Genomic DNA, 24,290 nt, shown 5'->3' with positions numbered 1-24,290 from the left:
GACACCCACAACAGACTAGATCTATATATGGCAGGAGGGGACATGACACCCACAACAGACTAGATCAATATATGACAGGAGGGGACATGACACCCACAACAGACTAGATCTATATATGGCAGGAGGGGACATGACACCCACAACAGACTAGATCTATATATGGCAGGAGGGGACATGACACCCACAACAGACTAGATCTATATATGGCAGGAGGGGACATGACACCCACAACAGACTAGATCTATATATGACAGGAGGGGACTTGACACCCACAACAGGGGACATGACACCCACAACAGACTAGATATTTGACAGGAGGGGACATGACATACGTGGCCATTGAATGCATATGACAGGAGGGGGTATCATACAAGATACATATCATACTACATATGTGACCTGGAGTATAACATGCAGAGCGGATTGGATGCAGCATCATACAGCAGGAGATGTGACCTGGTACATGCTATATCATGCAGAGGACATGGTCCCATCATCCATCCAGTTTCTCTATACTCACCGGCCATGTCACAGGCTCCTGTCACTGGGCTGCAGGCTCCGGCTCTGCTTTCTTTTGGCCTCTCCCATTAGACGTGGCTCTTGGTGACCGGCCTGATGTCTATACACTTTTCATTCCCCGGGGAAACATGAGACAGCGGAACCATGAGCAGTGCACGGAGCTCTCCTGAATGGAGGACGTGTGACCCCGCTCCGTACACAGCGGAGGCTGGTCAAGCCGTGCGTTATAGAGGAGCACACAGTAACTAGGTCCTAGCTGCGGCCACGTCACTTTCCTTCGAATATCAGCTGTGTAATGTTTCCGGGAGGAAGACTAAGCCAGCTACACGAACAGCTTCCGGTGCCACCTGAAACCAGAGGAGGGTTTTGTGTTTAACCTGTTCGCTGACACTAGAGAACATAGAACGTATGCCTTGCTCTGAGGGCTGCTCGCTGTATGTGTGCCTATTAAATATAGAAAGATTATGACACAGACTAAATGCAGACTATATACGTAACAGAGAAGCAGATACACCTGCGCTATACATCTCTTGTCCTGCCCCCGAATACTAAGGCCACGCCTCCAACATGAAGCCACCCATTACCTTCTGTAGTGGGGAAACTTCACATTCATGAAGTTTCCATTCCACAGTAAAAAGGATGTCTCACAAATTATCCTGTATCTCACAAGTTTATCCTTTACATCCAGTATAGGCGGTAAGTGCCTAAATGTGGGTTTATACAATTAGCCCCTATCCTATGGATGGGGAACATATTTAAATTGTACTCCTAAACCTATAGAGGGCTTGCCTGACTCCTCTAAAATGTATTTAAAACCTGGACATTGTCTAAATGTAAAAAAATAATGTAACATAGTGTTGTGATGAAAACTTTTTTCCATTTTTCACAGCATGGAATCCACGTTTTAATGATCGAAATGAACTACAGTCGATCAAACTAGAATATGCCCTACTCTTTAAGAGGTTGGGCAAATGGTCCGTTAAAATAACCATCCATGGGCACTGATTCCTTAAATAATAATGCGGTTCGGTGTCATCCATCTTCCAAAACTCTTTTCACATGATTCATATGTGCTGCAAAAAGTACAAATAAAACAATAAAATATTATTTTTCCTTTTGACTGGCCTTAAAGGAAACCTACCACCACCGATCTACCTATTAAGGTAGATCCGGTGGTAGGTGCCTCTAATGTATGTAAGGATAGCCCATTTAAGGGCTAATCCTTCAGTCCCCTTTATTTTTTTTAATCTTTAATTGTGGTAATATGCTAATTTACCAAAGAGGCTACTGGGGAGTGGATCAATAGCCCCAGTAGCCTCCTTGATCCTCCTACCCAGATATCTTCAGCGAGGAGCTGCGCACCCTAATCCGCGTCGTGTAGCTCAGCTCCTGCTACTCCATGCCCCAGTAGCCTCCTTGATCCTCCTACCCAGATATCTTCAGCGAGGAGCGGTGCACCCTAATCCGTGCCGTGTAGCCTCAGCTCCGGCTACTCCATGCCCCAGTAGCCTCCTTGATCCTCCTACCCAGATATCTTCAGCGAGGAGCTGCGCACCCTAATCCGCGCCATGTAGCCTCAGCTCCGGCTACCCCAGTAGCCTATTTGGCAAATTAGCATATTACCACAATTAAAGCTTAAAAAAGATAAAGGAGGCTAAAGGATTAGCCCTTAAAAGGGCTATCCTTACATACATTAGAGCAGTCGTGGCTAACCTATGGCACTGGTGCCAGAGGTGACACTCAGAGCCCTTTGTGTTGGCCCTCAGGCCATCACCAGAGATGACTTCAGGTATCTTCCTGCAGTCCCAGACAGCCCAGGACTTGCTGTGCACAGAGCTATTTTAAAGTGACAGTGCTAACTGGGACTACTGGAGGAGTGGGAAGGTGTGGACAGATCTGGATTATCATTGTAGCTCCTGCTCCGGCCATGACAGTTCTTCCTGTTTATGGGACCCTGGAGCGAAGCTACAATGATCATCCAAATTTCTTCTATTTTCTGCTTTATTGGTGTCCTCAGGGTGCTGGTATCAATGAAAGCTGTGACAGAGAAGGGAGTATAAATCACAAATTAAATTTCTGTGTTGGCACTTTGCGATAAATAATTGGGTCTTGGTTGTAGTTTGGGCACTCAGTCTCTAAAAGGTTCGCCATCACTGCATTTGAGGCACTTACCACCAGATTAATAGGTAGATCCATGGTGGTAGGTTTCCTTTAATACAGCGGTCTTCAAGTGCTAGGCCGCAGCCATGCCCCCAAAATCTTAAACCTGAAAAAAAAAATCACTACTTACTTCCAGCTCTCCTCTTCTTGCAGTTTAGTAAAGAAAGTGTGAAGTGGATAAAATTGTACAGATTATGTAATTCCCAGATACCGTGCTCCAAAAATGCACTGCTTACTGTGTTGCCTGTAAACAGACTCATACTCAGGTCTAGTCCTGTTGTATAATGGTACGAGAGAGCATATTTCACATACCCAATAGCATTATTACATGTCTAAATACATGATACGTGAGGAAGTATATTGCATATACCCATGATCAATGTTCTACCCTCGTCTGGTGTAAAGTCCCCGACGCGCGTTTCGCCGCAAGCCTTCGTCCTGGGGCACACAGAGGGGCACGGGTGAGCACGCGACCCACGACATGGGACAGCCGCTTCTTCTCCCGGGTCTTCCTCTGGCATCTTTAGCTTCTTCTGATGTCATCACAGGTATGTCCTGCACTACATACTGAGCTGCACATAGAAGCTCTGCCACTCAGTCCATTAATCGCGTCTATGCCTTAAAGACACAGGCGCAATAAAATTTTTTGTAAGGATATTTGGGCGACAGTCGTGGAGGGAACATTCCACTCCCTCCACGGCTCATGCATCTGCCGCCTGCGGCGAAATTTTCATCTCGCCTCACGGCAGATGCAGCCCTGCTGCTGCAGATATTTAATTAATGAGGGAGGTTGCTGTAGACATTTTATTAGTGAGGGGAGGTTGCTGCTGATATTTCACGGTAAGACTGCTGGACATTTTATTAAAGAATAGCGGCTGCATTTCCCACCCTAGGCTCATACTCAAGGCTAAGTTTTCCTAGTTTTTTTGTGGTAAAATTAGGTGCCTTGGTTGCATATGTGGTGTCAGGATCGGAGGTAGTGGATCCTCAGAACCACAGCGAATGATGACACAAGCCCACACCCGGGACCGGTGGCACTCGGTCTTCACCAGAACCCGCCACAAAGCAGGATGGTCTTGCTGCGACGTGGCACCACTAGGTCGTTCCACAGGTGTGACTTGTCCGTGGTGGCAGCCACGGTACAGGAACAGCAGACAATCTCGTAGTCGGGGACAGGCAGGAGGTCAGGACGGGCAGCACGGGATCAGAGTCGGGGATGTAGCAATAGCTCAAGGTAGATGATTACTTGCTGTACATGAAACTGGTGGGTCTCAAGGTCTGGGGAGAACACCAAAATGTCATCTAGATAAACCACAACACACGTATACAGCAGATCTCTGAAGACAGCTTGTCCAAATGGCATCACAAGGTACTCAAAATGTCCATCTCGGGTGTTAAATTCTGATTTCCATTCGTCACCCATGCGGGTCCGGATGTGGTTGTAGGCCCCATGAAGGTCCAGCTTGGAGAAACTCTTGGAGCCGCGCAGCTGTTCAAAGAGCTCTGTGATCAACGGCAGAGGGCAGCGGTTCTTAACTGTGATCTTGTTAAGTCCGTGATAATCAAGAGGAATAAGGGAGCAATCCTTCTTGGACACAAAAAAGAACTCTGCACCAGCTGAAGAGGAGGCCTTATGTATAAACCCTCTCTACAAGTTCTCCTTAACATACTCCCAGGTATGGAGAGAGGGTACACCCGACACAGGAATAGTCAGGCATGGATAAGCTTTGCTTACACCTAGGGATGCTTCTCCCAAGAATCCTAGGTGCTGCAGTTTCCCGGACGTTGGGGACGGACAGGACCCAATGAAGTGCTCAGAACTGGCACAATACAGGCAGAGGTTCCCCTGACGTCTTCTGGAACACTCCTAAGAGGAGAGTCTGTCTCTGTGCACCTGCATAGGCTCCTCTGCAGATGGTATGGCCGGAGGATGGAGCGGCCTTTGGAAAGCAGGAGCCAGGGGAGGTAGATGTCATGGACAGACTTGAGGTTGCTCATGGCTTAACTCTTCAGCACGCTTCATAAACCGCACGTCAATCCGAGTGGTGATGAGACCACTCAGATTAGACGGTCTCAAGCGCCCAAAGTGTCCTTAATGTGAAAAGAGAGTCCTTGAACGGACAGTCTCTGTCCCAAAGAGTCATCCCCTGAAGAGAAAGCTCTCCTGCGTATCCAGCATTCCTATGTATGCCACGTTCCTGTGTATTCTGCGTTCCTGTGTATCCTGTGTTCCTGTGTATTCTGCGTTCCTGTGTGCCAGTCCGTTCCTGTGTATCCCGCGTTCCTGTGTGCCAGTCCGTTGCTGTGTTCCTGATCCGTGTGCCAGTCCGTTGCTGTGTTCCTGATCCGTGTGACAGCACCTGTGATTCCCTTCCTTTGCTGTTCTCCTGCTGTCACCCCAAGTACAGACTGTCTCCTGCATTACTACCTTGGCAGCCACCGCTGGACTAGTCGCACCTGTGGAACAAGCTGGTGGTACCCCACAACAAGTCCATCCCGCTTTGCGGCGGGCTCTGGTGAAGACCAGGTGCCACTCTGGTCCCAGGAATCGGCTAGTACCATCTCCCACTGTCGTCCAGAGGGTCCACAGACTCCCAGCCCTGACATGTAGATTTTTTTCCTCACAGTGAAAGGGCCAAAGACAAGGGGACATTATAGGTGTGTTGTGTTTGCTATAGAAAAATATGGAAGTAGACTTACCGGTAATTCGGTTTCCACTAGTGACCATGACGGCCCCCACCTGGAGGATGCTCCTATATCCTGTAGGGACAGGAAGTTGCAAGAGATTAAAAGCTCCTCCCTAGCACCCAACACCAGTGTCTACCAAAGTACCACCCAGAAGGATGCAAGTGCAAAAAAATTTACATAGAACCACCTCCAAGAAGGAAGGAAGGAAGGGAGGGAAATAATGGGGTGCCGTCATGGTCACTAGTGGAAACCGAATTACCGGTAAGTCTAATTCCATATTTCCACCACGTTCCATGACGGCCCCCACCTGGATACTTACCAGATTACCCCATTATTTGGGAGGGACCACCGCCTGCAGGATTTTCCTGCTGAACGCCAAGTCTTCCTGGGAGGCAATATCCAAGCGGTAGTGCTTTGCAAAGGTCGAGGAACTTGACCACGTTGCTGCCCGGCATATCTGATCCAGAGATGCACCCCTTTTCTCGGCCCACGATGTTGCCATGGCCCTAGTGGAATGGGCTTTAATGTCCCCCGGAAGGGAGGTGTTTGCGGTTTTGTAGCAGAGAGAGATGGTGGATTTTATCCATCTGGCTAAGGTCGCTTTTGAGGCTTTCAACCCTCTATTCTTCCCACCAAAGTTGACTAATAAATTTGAATCTTTACACCACTCTTTTGTGGCTTCTAAGTAAAAGAGAACACATCTCCTAACATCTAAAGTCTGCCACTTTTTTTCACGTTCAGATTTAGGATTTAAACAAAAAGAGGGAAGAATAATTTCCTGTCTACGGTGGAAATCAGACACAACCTTGGGGAGGAAGAGGGGATCTAGTTTGAGAACTATCTTGTCGTCTAAGATTCTTAGAAAGGGTTTCCTGCGCGAGAGGGCATGAATTTCGCCCAATCTGCGAGCTGTGGTAATAGCAATTAGGAAGACCGTTTTAAATGTGAGGATTTTCATGTTTACAGAATCAAGAGGCTCAAAGGGAGGCTCTGTGAGAATATTTAGGACCAGCGAGAGATCCCAAGAAGGGACTGGGTTGTGTATATGAGGTTTAATACGAGAACAGCCCTTAATGAATCTTTTGACCCATCTATGATCTGCTAAGGGGAAATCAAAATATAAACTTAAGGCCAAAATTTGGACTCTAAGGGTACTCGGTTTAAGGCCAAGAGAAAACCCTGTTTGTAAGAAATCTAAGATTTGACCTAAGTTTGGATTCTCTGGAGAAGGGGGGTAGTCCCCGCACCAAGTACACAATTTTTTCCAGATCTTGGCATAAATAGCATTAGTCACTGGTTTCCTGCTTGCTTGAATAGTGCTGATCACTTCGGTAGAAAGGCCTTTGGTCATTAGGTATGCCCTCTCAGGATCCAGGCCGTAAGTTTTAGATGTCGTACGTCTTGATGATACAGTGGACCCTGTATAAGAAGATCCTTACGATAAGGTAGATGAACAGGATTATCTATAGCTAGTTCCTGAATAACCGGGAACCAACTTCTTTTTGGCCAGTATGGAGCAATAAGAACCATTAATACCTGTTCTGTTCTCAATCTCTGTAAGATTCTGGGAATCAGGGGTATGGGAGGAAAGGCATAGACTAACCCTGACCCCCATGCATGACTGAAGGCATCTAGCCCTGTAGGAGAGCCCCTAGGGTCTAAGGAGAAGTATTTAGGGGATTTATTATTTAGGTGGGTCGCGAAAAGATCTAAGGTTGGAGTCCCCCAGATATTACAGATTTCCCTGAAGGTTTCTGGGTTTAGCGACCATTCATGTGGATCTAATGTAACCCGGCTTAAGAAGTCTGCTTCTATATTTTCTGTACCTTTGAGATGGATAGCTGAGAGGGATAGAAGATATGTTTCCGCCCACCTAAAAATCTGATGTGATAAAACTGTCAAAGATTTTGACTTTGTGCCCCCTTGTCTGCGCAGATAAGCTACTGTAGTAGTGTTGTCAGAAAGGATTCTTACATGTTGATTTCTTATGTGTAAGTGGCTCTGTTTGAAGGTTTCTAGGACTGCCTTTAACTCCCGGAAGTTTGAGGACCTAGAGCGAGTCTGGCTGTCCCACTGACCTTGAAGATAGTGGCCTGCTAACACAGCCCCCCAACCTGTCAGGCTTGCATCTGTTCGTATTGTCAAGACCGGGGTTGGATTCCACCAAACTCCTTTCTTTAAGTTTATGGGATTCTTCCACCATGATAAAGAATGTTTGACTAAAAGGGGAATTTTTACCTTGTGGTCTAGATGTAGAGGGTTTTTGTCCCATACCCGGATTGTCCAAGCCTGCATAGTCCTTGTGTGGTTCTGAGCCCATGCCACGCACTGGATACAGGACGTCAGAAGACCCAGAAGACTCAGAGCCGCTCGAATGCTGCACGACTCCTTTTTCTGGAAGAGACTCACATTTTTCTTTATTTTTTGGATCTTTTCTTTCGGTAGGAAAGAACTCTAGTTTCACCCCTAGAAGCTTTTTCACTTTCTGTGGTTTTAAATCTGATTTTTTCTCGTTTATGACCCAACCTAAGTCCTGGAGGAGACCTATGACTACCTGAAGGTGAGTTTTTAGTTCTAATTTGGTTTTTGCAACTAGAAGTAGGTCGTCTAGGTAAGGTACTATGACTATGCCCCTCAACCTTAGGTGGGCCACTACCTCTACCATAATTTTTGTGAAAATACGAGGGGCCGAAGAGATCCCAAATGGTAAGGCCTTGAATTGATAATGAAGTATTTTTCCCCCCGGGGAACGAACTGTGAATCTGAGATATTTTTGGTGATCCTGACAAATAGGGACGTGATAGTACGCGTCTTTTAGATCTATTGTACATAAAAAGTAATTTTGACCTATTAGGGGGGTTGCTGACTTTATCGATTCCATTTTGAAGTGTTTGTATTTTATAAACCTGTTTAATTTCTTCAGGTTTATAATTAGACGGTAAGACCCATTGTTTTTTTTTGTTTTGTTTTTTACTAAAAATAGAGGGGAATAAAATCCTTCCCCTATTTCTGCCTCCTGGACTGGAACAATCACATCCATCTGAAGTAACTGCTGGATGTTGGTCCAGAGATGGAGAATTTGTTTTTCTTAAAGTTTTGGTGGGTTCTGAAAATGTTGTGGGGGAATATGGAGAAACTCTAACCTGTAACCTGACTGGCTGGTCTGGAGTATCCAAGGGTTTGGGCAGATTTTTTCCCATTCAGACCTGAAATAGGAAAGTCTCCCCCCTACCTGCAAGTCATTGTTTTCTCTGTTTGTGGTCGGGGTTAGAGAAAAACCCTGACCTTCCCCTCCTTTTGCGTAGCTCCATCTCCCTGTTTTCCCTTTGCCCCTAAAGGGAGTTTTCTCTTCCCTGGAAGTACGAAAGGGAAAGGAGGGTTTTTTAGGGGGAAGTCTATTTACCGGAAACCCCTTTTTTCTGTCTGCAGCTTTTTCTAGAATGGAGTCTAATTCGCTGCCAAACAAAAATTCGCCCTGGAAGGGTATACCAAAAAGCATAGACTTAGATTTTATATCACCCCCCCCCCCCACACACACACACACACACACACTGTTTTAACCAGAGAGATCTAAGGACAGAATTGGTTAGGGCCGCCTCTTTGGCCGAAAACCTTAGAGCCTCCGCCGAAGCATCCGCTAGAAATGCTGTGGCAGATTTGAGGAGGGGTAAAGACTCTATAATGGATTCTCTTGAGGTCTTATTTACAAGATGGGATTCTAATAGCCAGAAATATAGAGTCCTGCGACAGAAGTGGAGGCAATGTTGGTCTTAATATTTTATGAAGACGTCTCCCAAGCCCTCTTTAGCAAGGCATCAGATTTACGATCAAGGGGGTCTTTTAATTGAGCACTATCTTCAAATGGGAGATCCATTTTTTTAACTACCTTAGCGACCTGGATGTCAACTTTAGGTATTTCGTCCCATAATGCATTATCCTCAAATTGTAATCTGTTTCGGAATTCTCTAGGAATCGAAATTCTTTTTTCTGGTTCCTTCCATTCTGCTAACACTAAATCTTTTAACGTGTCAACTACTGGAAAGAAACTTTTCTTTCTATATTTAAGTCCCCCAAAGAGGTCATTCTGAACTGAAGTAGGTTCTGACACATCTTCTGTTTCTAATGTGTTTCTCAGGGCTTTTAATAGGTTGTCTAGATCTTCGGACGCAAATAAGTATTTTGTGTGCCCCTGATCCTTAGAATGTACCTCCTCTAAGTCTTCTTCCAGTCTTTCATTCATAGAACAGGAAGGAAAATCTGAATCCTGATCAGAAGAGGACGACTGAATATATCTAGGTTTTTTCCTAGGTGGTTCGGGTAAGTGAGCAGCAATAGAGGAGGATACCTCCTCCTTTATTGCGGATCTAATTTCATCCATTAATGACGATCTTTCCTCTTTTAGAATTTTAGCTAGACAGTCTGGACATAGACTCTTTCTATAATCCTCGGACAATTTAGAATTACATAGGCCACATCTTTTAGAGGGTTTTTTAAGGGGTTTATCTCTCTCTCTCTGTTCTTTCTCCTTAGGTTCTTTTTGCTCTTTTCCCTAAGAGAAGCATACATGATAACAGTCAATAGACAGGTATGAAATGTATGAGTGAGAGAGAAGCGGTCAGCCCAGGGCTTGTACTTACGGGTACCAGGACCTGGAACAGGTTGGATGCGTCATCAGCCATGTTGCTGGAAGCACCAGAGCCACCCGAGATAGGGTTCACCAGGGACGCTTATATGAGTGATCTGGCGTGCCTGGAGAGGCTCTTCCCTCCTCCCCCTTCCGGTTTGACCGGAAGTGATTGACTCCTGGACTGTGGCCGAGTCCTCCGGAGTCGGGCCTTCGGGGCCGCCCATGATGACGTGCCCGGCGCCCTGGTGACGGGACTACCGGAAGTCGCATCACCTGATGACGCGCCCCGACTTCCGGCACGCGGCTACTCCGGAACCACGCACCTGAGCCGCGCGCGCCACCATAACCTGCCCGTCCGCTAGAACCCTCCACCTGCCGAGGACCGACGCCCGGACTCGAACGCCGGTCCCCGAACAGAAGAAAAGGCTCCAGCTTGCAGGTATCACCATTCTGCTGCTTGCCCCCCCCCCCCCGTATCCGGCCCAGCATTAGTCTCCCGGGACCGCTGGATGGGCCAGATGGCTCGGGGGTGGGGAGGAGGTGTTTTCTTGTTCCCCTCCACTCGGTTGTGGAGGCGGAACTATCAGAAAAGATAAAAAGTAAAAAAAGGTAAAAAGTAAAAAATAAAAAGGTAAAAATTTAAAAAATCTCTTGTGTCTCCATAAGGAGACTCTCTTGCATCCTATATCCCGTAGGGACAGGAAGACACTGGTGTTGGGTGCTAGGGAGGAGCTTTTAATCTCTTGCAACTTCCTGTCCCTACAGGATATAGGAGCATCCTCCAGGTGGGGGCCGTCATGGAACGTGGTGGAAAAGGTCTTTATAATGTCTTCTTATCAAGATATTTAAAAGGGACTTCAGAAAAAGGGGGACTATCGATGGGAGCTGCAGGAAAGTGGGCATTTTAGATTAGGGGCTGCAGGAAATGGGACGTTATATGGAGTGGGTTTAGATATAGACTATTTGCAGGGCACACTATTTTTTTCCGGGAAAAAAATGGTGAAAAAAATTGGGGTTCAGACGGTCCACTACAATAAGGTTGGAGAACCACTGTCTCAACAAACATCCAAAAGAAAAAAAATGGGAGCACAACCTAATGACGGGACACACAAACCCTTGGCAACCAGGATGCTGTCAACATAATATCGTGAGACATAAGGTGATGCTCTGCTCAATGTGGACAACACAAAGGCCGTGCTCTGCTCATTGTGGACAACATAAAGTAATACATTATTTTTGGATATGACATGGCTTGGGGCTACTACCATCATGTGGTAACGAACAATGAATCCAGGTGGTCAGGAGCCTCAACATGCATGTCTGGCTACTGTTGGAAGAGTCCGGGTGTGATTGTATCCAAGGACAGCTATCTTGTTTCTAAGGGACTGTCACAGGTACTCCCGTGACCCATGTCTTGGGTCCCAGGCTCACCCTTGCCCCTCTCTTTGCCCCTGTGCCCCGCGGCTCCGACTCACCCATCCACTCTCCTCTCCCCGGTCCGGGGAGATTTAAAGGGCTGATTGGTGCTGGCCAATCCCAGTATCCTTCATAACCCAGCCTCTCCCTGCACATCCCACCGGATCTTTGTGCCTTACAGCCTTAGCAAAAGCTTGGTGGATGCATTGTGCTATTATTCTGTATTAACATTGTGACCAGGTTCTGTTTCTGACTTCGATCCGTTCTGCCTTGACCTATAGCTATGTCCCGGACTCTGATTCCGTGCTGCCCGTTCTGACCTCTTGCCTGTACCCAAGTACAATTCTGCTCAACGTCTCTGTACCATCACAGACAAAGTTGCACCTGTGGTACCACCCTGCAGCAAGTCCAACCCGCTTTGCGGCGGGCTCTGGTGAAAACCCGGATACCATTTATAATCCAGTCTCAGGTGTTGGCTTATTCATGGTCTGTGGAGGTCCAGTGGGTCCACTACCCCTAGAGCATGACAGTAAGATCCAGCCATGGATCCCGCCAAGGTCCCGCTTCCTGAACTGGCTGATATTACCACCATCGTGGTTCAGCAGTTCCAGCAGATTGTCACATAAGGTTAACAGCTTGGACAAGTCACCGCCATGTTGCAGCAATTGATGGCTGCTCAGCAGCAGCATCAAGTTCCCACGGCACCTCCTGCTACTCTGGTTGGCCTACCCTCCACTGAACCTAGGCTGTGACTCTCCATGCTGTCCAAGTATAATAAACACCCCAAGTTGTGCAGGGACTTTATCACCCAGTGCCGACACAGTTCATCACAGAACGGTCTATGGTGGCTTTCATCATCAGCCTCCTCTCCGAGAAGGCCCTGGCATGGGGTACTCCCCTCTGTGAGAGTAAAGACCCGGTTACAGCTAACATTATCACCTCTTTTGCTGAAGTCCGGTCCGTCTTTGAGGAACCTGCACGGGCATCTTCTGCTGAGACCGCACTGCTGAACCTGCGTCAAGGGACTAGTTCTGTACTCTGGCTTCTGAACTAACCTGGAACAAAGAAACTTTGGCTGCAACATTTTGTTGGGCCGATTAAAGATGCACTGGCTTCACTTAACCTGCCGTCTACACTGAGTGGTCTAATCTCTCTGGCCACTTAGATTGACATATGATTTGCTGAGCGTTCTGAGGAGCAGCGTCTGGAACAAATGCAAGTCAGGACTCAACGTTTGCCCCACCTGGCTCCTGTCTTCCAAAGACCGTGTCTGCCACCTTCCATGTCAGCTGCAGAGGAACCGATGGAGCTCGTCTGACCACCCAAGAGTGTTCCAGACGAAGACAGGAGAACCTCTGTCTTTATTGTGACAGCCCAGAGCACTTTCTTGGGATTTTTACTGTCCATCCTCAGCGTCCGGGAAATGCACGTACCTAGGATTCTTAGCATCCCTAGGTGAGAGCAAAGCTTCTCCATGCCTGAATATTCCCCTTTTGCTTAGCTCTGGGACACGTAGCCAGTCCCAGACGTCTGCCTTCTTGGATTCTGGCTCTGCAGGAAACTTTATGGATGCTACTCTGATCTCCCAGCATCAGTTCCCTGTGGTCTGCCTCGAGAAGCCCTTAGGGAGAAGCGTCCCTAGGTGAGAACAAAGCTTCTCCATGTCTGAATATTCCACTTTTGCTTAGCTCTGGGACACGTAGCCAGTCCCAGACTTCTGCCTTTTTGGATTCTAGCTCTGCAGGAAACTTTGTGGATGCTACTCTGATCTCCCAGAATCAGTTCCCTGTGGTCCGTCTCGAGAAGCCCTTGGTCATCATCTCTGTCAGTAGCCAAATCCTCTCTGATCCGGTACCGCATCGAGCCTCTGTTCCTGCAAGTTGGACTGTCTCTGACTGTCTCTGATTCTGACTTTTTTCGGATTGTCTCTGAAACTGTCTCTGAATTTCTCAGACTGTCTCTGACCACCTCTGTATTTGTCTATAGCTGTGACCTTGTGTATTGGGGGAGTTATCAGAAGTGTCTGAGAGTAGAACTGTTCCAGTTGCTTATGGCAACCAATGAGAGCTGAAGTTTCATTTTCCCAAAGCTGTTTATAAAATTACAGCTGATCTCTGTTTCCATGGGCAACTGGAAAAGTTTTACCTTAGACATTTCTGATAAATCTCCCACATCACTGTATCCTTATCAATATTACCTCACACATAAGCGTCTAATACTAATTGCTAATAGTAGCCAATCAAAGCTCAGAGCTCATATTAATGACCTGTGGCAGAATAGCAACCAATCACGGCTCAGCTTCTAACTGGCTTGTGTATATGGTGGTGTAACAAGACTTTACTGGGCCCTGGTGAAAACTTTGGATCAGGGCCCCCATATACCGAAACTCTCACTACCACCTCTGTCCCGCACACTACACTTGAGAATAATAATAATAAAAATTCTTTATTTATATAGCACACACAGATTGCGCAGTGCTGCACAAAGCATGTCAAATTGGTCCCTGTCCCCATGGGGCTCACAATCTAAACAACCTAACTGTATGTTTTGGAGTGTGGGAGGAAACCGGAGTACCCGGCGGAAACCCACGCAAACACAGAGAGAACATACAAACTCTTTGCAGATGTTGACCTGGGTGGGATTCTCACTCAAGTGCTACTCACTCCACCACCCATACATATATATGCGACACAGAATTATACTCATAGAACCTACTTATAGGTAGTGTACTGCAGCCTACCTTATTCCAGCAGCCTACCTTATTCCAGCAGCCCTTATTAAAGAGGTGTTCACAGTAGCCCCCTTAATGAAATGTCAGCAGAGACCCCCTTAATATTATGCTCACAGCAGCCCCCTTATTGAAATGATAGCAGAGACCCCCTTAATACTATGCTCACAGCAGCCCCCTTAATGAAATGTCAGCAGAGACCCCCTTAATGAAATGTCAGCAGTGCAGTCACGTGCACACCAACCCACTACACTGCAGAGACATCTCTGCTTCTGCTGGCAGAAGGGAAGCTGGAGCCACGCCCCCTGAGCAATCACTGCCACCGGTCACTGTCTTCTCCAAGCTCATTTCACATATAGGGAGCAGCAGGGGAATCACATTACTAAAAAGGGGCGGGGTAAGCACAAGCACGAGGATAGGACATGTGACCTTTACAGGGGTCTCAGCTCCTCCTCCCCTCCTGACCCGTCTCTCTAGTTCTAATATATACAGCTGCACATGCACACTAGACTTGGCAAAGTCCGAGAGAAAGAAGGAGAGTGGAGGAGCATTTGATTTCAAAGGTGTTTGTTGTCATCTGTGGTGGTGGTCCTGTGCCTGCTGTGGTGGTCCTGTGCCTGGTGTAGTGTTCTTACATGTTTGTGTGACTGACCTATTTCCAGGGAGTTCAATTGATTAACCCCTTAAGGACGCAGCCTGTTTGCAGGTTAAGGCTCGCAACTTTTTTTTGAAATTTGACCAGTGTCTCTTCCTATGGTAATAACTTTTCAACGCTTTAAGATATCTCTGTGATTTTGAGATTGTTTTCTCGTGAGACATTGTAGTTTATGTTAGTAGTGTCATTTAGGTGATCCGTTCCTTTTTTGGGGGGTAAAAATTCAAAAATTTAGGAAAAATTTGAAAAAAATGACTATTTTCAAAGTTTCAAATGTTATACTTTTTAGACAAAAAGTGATACCACAAATTTTTTTTGATAGAAACCTTTTGCCATTGGTCTTCTTTTTATATCCATTATTTGTTTTAAGTTTCCATTTTTTTTATGGATGTGAGAAGGTTTGAAGTTTTAGTAGCAACTTCTCAGATTTTCTTGAAATTTGAAAAACGCGAACTTTTTGGTGATCAATTCAGTTTGGAAGTGCCCTATAAAGGCTTATGTACTATATACCCCCACAAGTAACACCATTTTATGAACCTAACATCTCAACCTATTCAAATCAGCATTTAAGAAGTCTGTTAACCCTTTAATTATTTTTCCGGAAGCATATGAAAATGGAGTGGAAATTTTGAAATTTTAATTTTTGATTTCAATCTTTCCAATTTAGCCCTAAAATGGATACATTCAGAAGGAATTTGAGGTAAATACATATTCCTAATTTCTTGCCCTGCTTCTTCCGAGTACGGCAATACCAGACATGTGGATGTCAGCTGCTGTTTCCCCGCACAGTGATGTCCAGAACAGAGTTAGCGATACTGGGAATTTGGAAGGCCAATTAGGCTGCAAATATTTTGTGGTGCCACAGTTTAATTGAAGAGCCCCTGAAGTAAAAGTACAATAGAAAACCCCCCAAAATGTCACCATTACGGAAACTAGACCCCTCAAAGAATTTATTGGTGGTTGTGGTGAGCATTTTAACCCCCGACACGCTGGTCAAAATTGAATGCAAAGTAAATGGTGCAGAGTAAAAATTGTGTTTTTATCTCAAAAATGTCATTTTAGTGCCTCATATACTGTGCCCAACCCATGCCACTTTAGACAAACACCCCAAAAATCATTCTGCGGGTTGTCCCGAGTACAGCAATACCACACATGTGCCAATAATTTACAGACTGGGCACACAGAAGGGATGAGAACGGAAGGAGTGAAATTTTGATTTTCCAGCTCCGTTTTCACACGTTTGGATTTGGAGTGCCATGTCATGTTGGCAGGGCCCGTGAGGTGCCAGTGCAATAGAAACCCCCAATAAATGACACCATTACGGAAACTAGACCCCTCAAAGAATTTATTGGTGGTTGTGGTGAGCATTTTAACCCCCGACACGCTGGTCAAAATTGAATGCAAAGTAAATGGTGCAGAGTAAAAATTGCGTTTTTATCTCAAAAATGTCATTTCAGTGCCTCATATACTGTGCCCAACCCATGCCACTTTAGACAAACACCCCAAAAATCATTCTGCGGGTTGTCCCGAGTACAGCAATACCACACATGTGCCAATAATTTACAGACTGGGCACACAGTAGGGATGAGAACGGAAGGAGTGAAATTTTGATTTTCCAGCTCCGTTTTCACACGTTTGGATTTGGAGTGCCATGTCATGATGGCAGGGCCCGTGAGGTGCCAGTGCAATAGAAACCCCCAATAAATGATATCATTATGGAAACTAGACCCCTCAAAGAATTTATCGGTGGTTGTGGTGAGCATTTTAACCCCTGACACGCTGGTCAAAATTGAATGCAGAGTAAATGGTGCAGAGTAAAAATTGCGTTTTTATCTCAAAAATGTCATTTTAGTGCCTCATATACTGTGCCCAACCCATGCCACTTTAGACAAACACCCCAAAAATCATTCTGCGGGTTGTCCCGAGTACGGCAATACCACACATGTGCCAATAATTTACAGACTGGGCACACAGAAGGGATGAGAACGGAAGGAGTGAAATTTTGATTTTCCAGCTCCGTTTTCACACGTTTGGATTTGGAGTGCCATGTCATGTTGGCAGGGCCTGTGAGGTGCCAGTGCAATAGAAACCCCCAATAAATGATACCATTACGGAAACTAAACCCTTCAAAGAATTTATTGGTGGTTGTGGTGAGCATTTTAACCCCCAACACGCTGGTCAAAATTGAATGCAAAGTAAATGGTGCAGAGTAAAAATTGCGTTTTTATCTCAAAAATGTCATTTTAGTGCCTCATATACTGTGCCCAACCCATGCCACTTTAGACAAACACCACAAAAATCATTCTGCGGGTTGTCCCGAGTACAACAATACCACACATGTGCCAATAATTTACAGACGGGGCACACAGTAGGGATGAGAACGGAAGGAGTGAAATTTTGATTTTCCAGCTCCGTTTTCACACGTTTGGATTTGGAGTGCCATGTCATGATGGCAGGGCCCGTGAGGTGCCAGTGCAATAGAAACCCCCAATAAATGATATCATTATGGAAACTAGACCCCTCAAAGAATTTATCGGTGGTTGTGGTGAGCATTTTAACCCCTGACACGCTGGTCAAAATTGAATGCAGAGTAAATGGTGCAGAGTAAAAATTGCGTTTTTATCTCAAAAATGTCATTTTAGTGCCTCATATACTGTGCCCAACCCATGCCACTTTAGACAAACACCCCAAAAATCATTCTGCGGGTTGACCCGAGTACAGCAATACCACACATGTGCCAATAATTTACAGACTGGGCACACAGAAGGGATGAGAACGGAAGGAGTGAAATTTTGATTTTCCAGCTCCGTTTTCACACGTTTGGATTTGGAGTGCCATGTCATGTTGGCAGGGCCTGTGAGGTGCCAGTGCAATAGAAACCCCCAATAAATGATACCATTACGGAAACTAGACCCTTCAAAGAATTTATTGGTGGTTGTGGTGAGCATTTTAACCCCCAACACGCTGGTCAAAATTGAATGCAAAGTAAATGGTGCAGAGTAAAAATTGCGTTTTTATCTCAAAAATGTCATTTTAGTGCCTCATATACTGTGCCCAACCCATGCCACTTTAGACAAACACCACAAAAATCATTCTGCGGGTTGTCCCGAGTACAGCAATACCACACATGTGCCAATAATTTACAGACTGGGCACACAGAAGGGATGAGAACGGAAGGAGTGAAATTTTGATTTTCCAGCTCCGTTTTCACACGTTTGGATTTGGAGTGCCATGTCATGTTGGCAGGGCCTGTGAGGTGCCAGTGCAATAGAAACCCCCAATAAATGATACCATTACGGAAACTAGACCCTTCAAAGAATTTATTGGTGGTTGTGGTGAGCATTTTAACCCCCAACACGCTGGTCAAAATTGAATGCAAAGTAAATGGTGCAGAGTAAAAATTGCGTTTTTATCTCAAAAATGTCATTTTAGTGCCTCATATACTGTGCCCAACCCATGCCACTTTAGACAAACACCCCAAAAATCATTCTGCGGGTTGTCCCGAGTACGGAAATACCACACATGTGCCAATAATTTACAGGCTGGGCACACGGCAGGGGTCAGGAAGAAAGAAGCACAATTTAGGTTTTCAAGCTTCGTTTTCACTAGATTGGTAATGGGGGGTACCCCCGAGGTACCAGTACAATAGAAACCCCCAAGTAGTGACCCCATTTTGGAAAGGGCACCCCTCAAAGAATGTATGTAGGCTTGTATGAGCATTTTAACCCCCAACACGCTGGCCAAAATTGAATGCAAAGTAAAGGGTGCAGAGTAAAAATTGTGTTTTTATCTCAAAAATGTCATTTTAGTGCCTCGTGTACTGTGCCCAACCCATGCCACTTTAGACAAACACCCCAAAAATCATTCTGCGGGTTGTCCCAAATACAGCAATACCACACATGTGCCAATAATTTACAGGCTGGGCACACGGCAGGGGTCAGGAAAAAAGAAGCACAATTTAGGTTTTCAAGCTTCGTTTTCACTAGATTGGTAATGGGGGGGGGTACCCCCGAGGTACCAGTACAATAGAAACCCCCAAGTAGTGAACCCATTTTGGAAAGGGCACCCCTCAAAGAATGTATGTAGGCTTGTATGAGCATTTTAACCCCTAAGGTGCTGGCTAAAATTTAATACAAAGTGAGTAGTGCAGAGAAACAATTGTATTGCAATTTATCAAATATGCCATTGAAGTGACAAAAGTATTTTGCCCAACTCATGCCACTGGGGAAAAACACATCAAAAATCATTCTGCGGGTTACCCCGGTTAGGGCAATACCCCATAGGAGGCAATAATCTGTAGGATGGAGACACGACAGGGCTCAAAAGGGAATAACTTGTTGGAGCACAGACATTGTACATTTTTTTTTTCTTTTTGGCATCATGAAAGATTTGTAGATGCCAATAGGGGCCAGTACAGTAGAAACCCCTAAGAACTGACCCTATTTTGGAAACTACACCCCTCCATGAATTAATCTAGGGGTATAGTTAGCATTTTAACCCCACAGGTGGACCCCTGAAAAAGTGCATAATGGATAGTGCATAATAAAAAATATCCATTATGTCATTTTGTGCCCAGCTGCTGCCATGGGAGACAAACACCCTAAAAATCATGATGCATGTTTTCCCGGGTAAAGCATACGGGACAGTAATCTACAGGCTGGGCACATGGCAGGGCTTAGAAGGGAAGGTGCGGCATGTGGCATGATGTATGAGCTGTGCGTCAGGGTAACAACAGAGTACTCTAAAAATCCAGGGATGTATGATAAATTCGGAAGCAATCTTTCATACATAACCCTGGTTTTTCTGGGCATGTCTCACAGTGATGAATGGTGTCCTTCCGAATGCCATTTTTGGAGCACACCCTGCACCTCTTCTGTGTCCTTCCCTTGCTGGCTGTTTGGGGAACTACTCCTGGAAAGTGCTGCCCTGGTACAATACGTGATGGGGCCTCACTTCCAGATGTGCTAGCACTCCCCCCTTCCTGGTCTCCAAAAAGAAAGTACTTTATTACCACCTCTTGAAATTCCAGGGAAGTTCCCCTCTGGCCGGCATATCGATGCAGCACATAAGCATTATACAATGCCATCTGCATCATGTGCACGGCCAGCTTCTTGTACCACACCCTCGACTTCCGCATGGCATTGTACGGCTGAAGCACCTGGTCAGACCAGTCCACCCCTCCCATGTATTTGTTATAATCTAAAATACAGCCTGGCTTGGGGGTTTCTGTACTGGCACCTCGTACTGGGACAGGGGTGGTGGTGTGCTCATGTATTGTGGCTAATACAAGGACTTCTCTCTTGTCCTTGTACTTAACACACAATACAGAGTCGCTGCATAGTGCCCTGCTTTCGTGCCTTTTAAGTTTTTGCCCAAGCAGCGACTTAGGGAGACCTCTCTGATTTCTGCGTACAGTGCCGCATGCCGCAGTATTTCTGGAAGTGAGGCACTTGAACAGGGTGGTGCTGGTGTAGAAATTGTCCAGGTAGAGGTGGTAGCCCTGGTCCAGCAGTGGGTGCACTAAATCCCACACCATCTTCCCTGTAACACCCAGGAAGGGGGGGCATTCTGGGGGCACTATAGTGGAGTCCTTCCCTTCATATATCCTGAACTTGTATGTGTACCCTGATGAACTTTCGCACAGCTTATACATCTTCACACCATACCTTGCCCTCTTATTGGGCAGGTACTGGCGGAAGTGAAGTCTCCCTTTGAATTGTACCAGGGACTCGTCTATGCTCACATGTTTGGCGGGAGTATATTCCTGGGCAAACTTGGCACTAAAATGATCTAATATGGGCCTGACCTTAAATAACCGATCATAACTGGGGTCACCTCTTGGTGGGCACTGTGTGTTGTCAGTGTAGTGCAAAAACTTATGGATGGCTTCAAAGCGCATCCTGCTCATTGCCATGCGGAACATGGGGGTGTGGTACAGTATATCTGAGCTCCAGTAGTCCCTGATTGAAGGCTTCTTTACTATCCCCATAAGGAGTATTATGCCCCAATACTTGTGCATCTCTGCTGCAGTGACAGGGGTCCACCTGTAGGGTTGTGCATAAAAGGACGTGGGGTTTTGGGCAATATGTTGTGCAGCGTAGAGATTTGTCTGAAATATAATAATATTCAGCAGCGCCTCATCAAAAAAAAACTTAAAAAAGTCCACAGCTGTGAGCCCTGTCGTGTCAAAGTTAATTCCAGGATGGCCCAAAAAGTCAGGGACCTGAGGGGTATAATTATCTGGGGCTACCCATGTGGGGTCAGTGGAAGCCCCAGACGCTTCTCCTGCATAAGTCCCAGAAACTTCTCCTGCAGAAGTCCCAGGCACTTCTCCTGCAGAAGTCCCAGGCACTTCTCCTGCAGAAGTCCCTGGAACCCTACGGCGCCTTCTTGGGGGTCCTTCCAGGTCACTGGAAGATGAGCAGGAGGATGATGATAGGTAAAAGGGACCATCATCCCCACTAGCTGACTCGGTGTCAGAGGCAAGCATGTTATATGCCTCCAACACGGTGTACGTCTTCTGAGACATTGCACACAAAAAAAATAGAGAACTAGAAAAATTAGATAATGTGCACCAAACTACACGGATAAACTGTCTAGCAGGCACACAAAAAAAAAATATATAATGCACACCAAACTACACGGACAAGCCACACAGATGGCACACACCAAAAATAATGCGCACTAAACTACACGGACAAGCCGCACAGATAGCACACAAAAAAAATAATGCGCACTAAACTACACGGACAAGCCGCACAGATAGCACACAAAAAAAAAAGATAATGCACACCAAACCACACGGACCAGCCGCACAGATGGCACACAAAAAATAATGCGCACTAAACTACACGGACAAGCCGCGCAGATAGCACACAAAAAAAAATAATGCGCACTAAACTACACGGACAAGCCGCACAGATAGCACACAAAAAAAAATAATGCGCACTAAACTACACGGACAAGCCGCACAGATAGCACACAAAAAAAAATAATGCGCACTAAACTACACGGACAAGCCGCGCAGATAGCACACAAAAAAAAATAATGCGCACTAAACTACACGGACAAGCCGCACAGATAGCACACAAAAAAAATAATGCGCACTAAACTACACGGACAAGCCGCACAGATAGCACACAAAAAAAAAGATAATGCACACCAAACCACACGGACCAGCCGCACAGATGGCACACACAAAAAGTAGCTACGTACGGGTACACCTACGGCGCTCTGGAAAAAAATATTACCAGGCACCGAAAAAAAACCTATGTGCACCGCGCAAAAAGGTGCTACAAATGCACCTAGCTTGCCCTAAGACAAACTAACTACTGCTAAGACTGCTAAAGATTCTGTGCAGCGCTATTCACACGGCGCACTGAAAAGTGCGTCCAGTGCAGAACAACGCTAACACAGCGCACTGAAAAGTGCGTTTGGGTTCAGAAGGGACAGACAGGGAAAAACGGAAGACACGTGGGATCACACAAGGCGATCACACAGGGAACACACAGGACACAGGAAAAAACAGATAGGGATGGGAATTTGTAGGGAACAATAGGGATCAGATAAGGATCAGAACACTATTTATAGTGTAAAAGTGTATTTTGGTGCACATAGTAACGCTCTCTCCTCTCTCCAGCGATACCAAACCAAAATGGTGCCGCTGGAGGAAGAGGAAGGGGCTAAAACCACGTTTTTTAGCCCAAAATCGCTGTAATTGGCCAGTCAGGTTTGACTGGCCAATCACGGCGATCGGCGGACGGGACCGATTTGATTGGTCGGGTGACGAAGACAGGAACTCCTCCTGCCTCTGTCACCCAAATCTCGTCCCGATGTCACCACGTCGCGAGACGTGGTGACAATTCTAAAATCCTATGCGCTCGCGCCGTAGCTGTACTGCGCTGAGCGCTAATCGTCGGAAGCTGCGCAGTACAGCTACGGCGCGGAGCGCTAAGGGGTTAATAGTGATTACCTGAGCCTGTCATAAGATGTATTAAATAAAGTACAAAATAGTTATGATTGAGATTCTATGGGTGGACTGCATGGGACACAGGAGGTGACAGTGATCTTACAATGGTCACAAGAGCTTACAATCTATGAGGAGGGGGGAAGGGGCAGGAGGGGACAGTGCTTGTCCAGTGGTCACAAGAGCTTACAATCTATGAGAACGTGGAGGGGACACAGTAGATGACAGTGCTTGTACAATGGTCACAAGAGCTTACAATCTATGAGGAGGGGGGGGGCACAGGAGATGACAATGCTTTACAATGGTCACAAGAGCTTACAATCTATGAGGAGGGGGGGCACAGGAGGTGACAGTGCTTGTTCAATGGTCACAAGAGCTCACAATTTATGAGGAGGAGCAGGGGGACACAGGAGGTGACAGTGCTTGTACAATGATCCAGACATTTCAAGTAAGGGATAAAATAAATAAAGACCCCAATGTTTTCACATTGTATTGAAACTCATTCTATTGAAAAAAATCCTCCCTGAACCAAAACACTTGTGCTCAGTAAGTAGCAACGTTATCGCGGCCAAACACATCTTGCTAGTCAGTGAACGCAAGTGCATAGGTCAGAAGGCATATGTTTTTGGGAAGGATTATCTAGTAAAAAATAAACGGTGTAAAAATAAAAAAAAGTGTTATGCCATCAACCCCCGAAAAATAAATGAAATAAATTTACAGGCGGCAGCCTCAGCCTGCTCAGTGTGGGGAGGTAGGCGGTTTGGGGCTGGATATTAACAATGTATACAACTTGGAGTTATATATTTGTATTACTGAAAATTCCATACTCTTCCTCCGCTAAAAATACTCCTAAAAAATGGTGAGAGGAGTATTATTACCCTTCTGGAAAAATGTTAGTGCAACCTCTGCGCCCCATAATAAAATGTCAGCAGTCGCCCCATAATAAAATGTCAGCAGTCGCCCCCTTAACGAGATGGAAGCAGTCGCCCCCTTAACGAGATGGAAGCAGTCGCCCCCTTAATGAGATGGAAGCATTCGCGCCCTTAATGAAATGGCAGCAGTTACACGCTTAATGAAATGGCAGCGGTCGCCCTTTTAATGGAATAGCAGCGGTCACCCCTAAATGAAATGGCAGCAGTTGCCCCCTTAATGAAATGGCAGCAGTTACCCCCTTAAGAAATGTCAGCAGTTACCCCCTTAAGAAATGTCAGCAGAGGTCCCCTTTAGAAATGGCAGCAGAGGTCCCCTTTAGAAATGGCAGCAGAGGTCCCCTTAAGAAATGGCAGTAGAGGTCCCCTTAAGAAATGGAAGCAGAGGTCCCGTAAAAAATGGCAGCAGAGGCCCCTTAATGAAACAAAAACAAGAAACTCTGTACTCCCCTCACCCAGTGATCCCACTACTTCCTCTCGTCTCTGGCAGCAGTGCAAGCAAATGCACTTCCATCCGAGCACCTTATCCACGCACACACTCAATGACGCGGCGGTAGCGCTGCTGATGACATCATCAGTGTGTGCAGGCAAGGTGCCTGCCC

At 46.1% G+C, this 24,290-nt stretch overlaps 1 protein-coding gene across 2 annotated transcripts in view; it reads right to left on the bottom strand.

The window, feature by feature from the left end:
* GOLGA3 (golgin A3) overlaps nucleotides 1–832 on the bottom strand; it is a 43,299-nt gene extending 42,467 nt beyond the window's left edge. Inside the window, exon 1 of one of the 2 annotated variants that reach the window (XM_072144455.1) lies at nucleotides 521–832. The gene's annotated coding sequence lies outside the window, so the exon portion shown is untranslated. The remainder of the gene's footprint in view (nucleotides 1–520) is intronic. The other variant, XM_072144456.1, reaches the window with a different exon arrangement.
* Between the last annotated feature and the right edge of the window lie 23,458 nt (nucleotides 833–24,290).

This window comes from Engystomops pustulosus, chromosome 1 (assembly GCF_040894005.1).
Source record: "Engystomops pustulosus chromosome 1, aEngPut4.maternal, whole genome shotgun sequence".
Lineage (NCBI taxonomy): Eukaryota > Metazoa > Chordata > Amphibia > Anura > Leptodactylidae > Engystomops > Engystomops pustulosus.
This window is presented reverse-complemented; position numbering and strand designations above follow the sequence as displayed.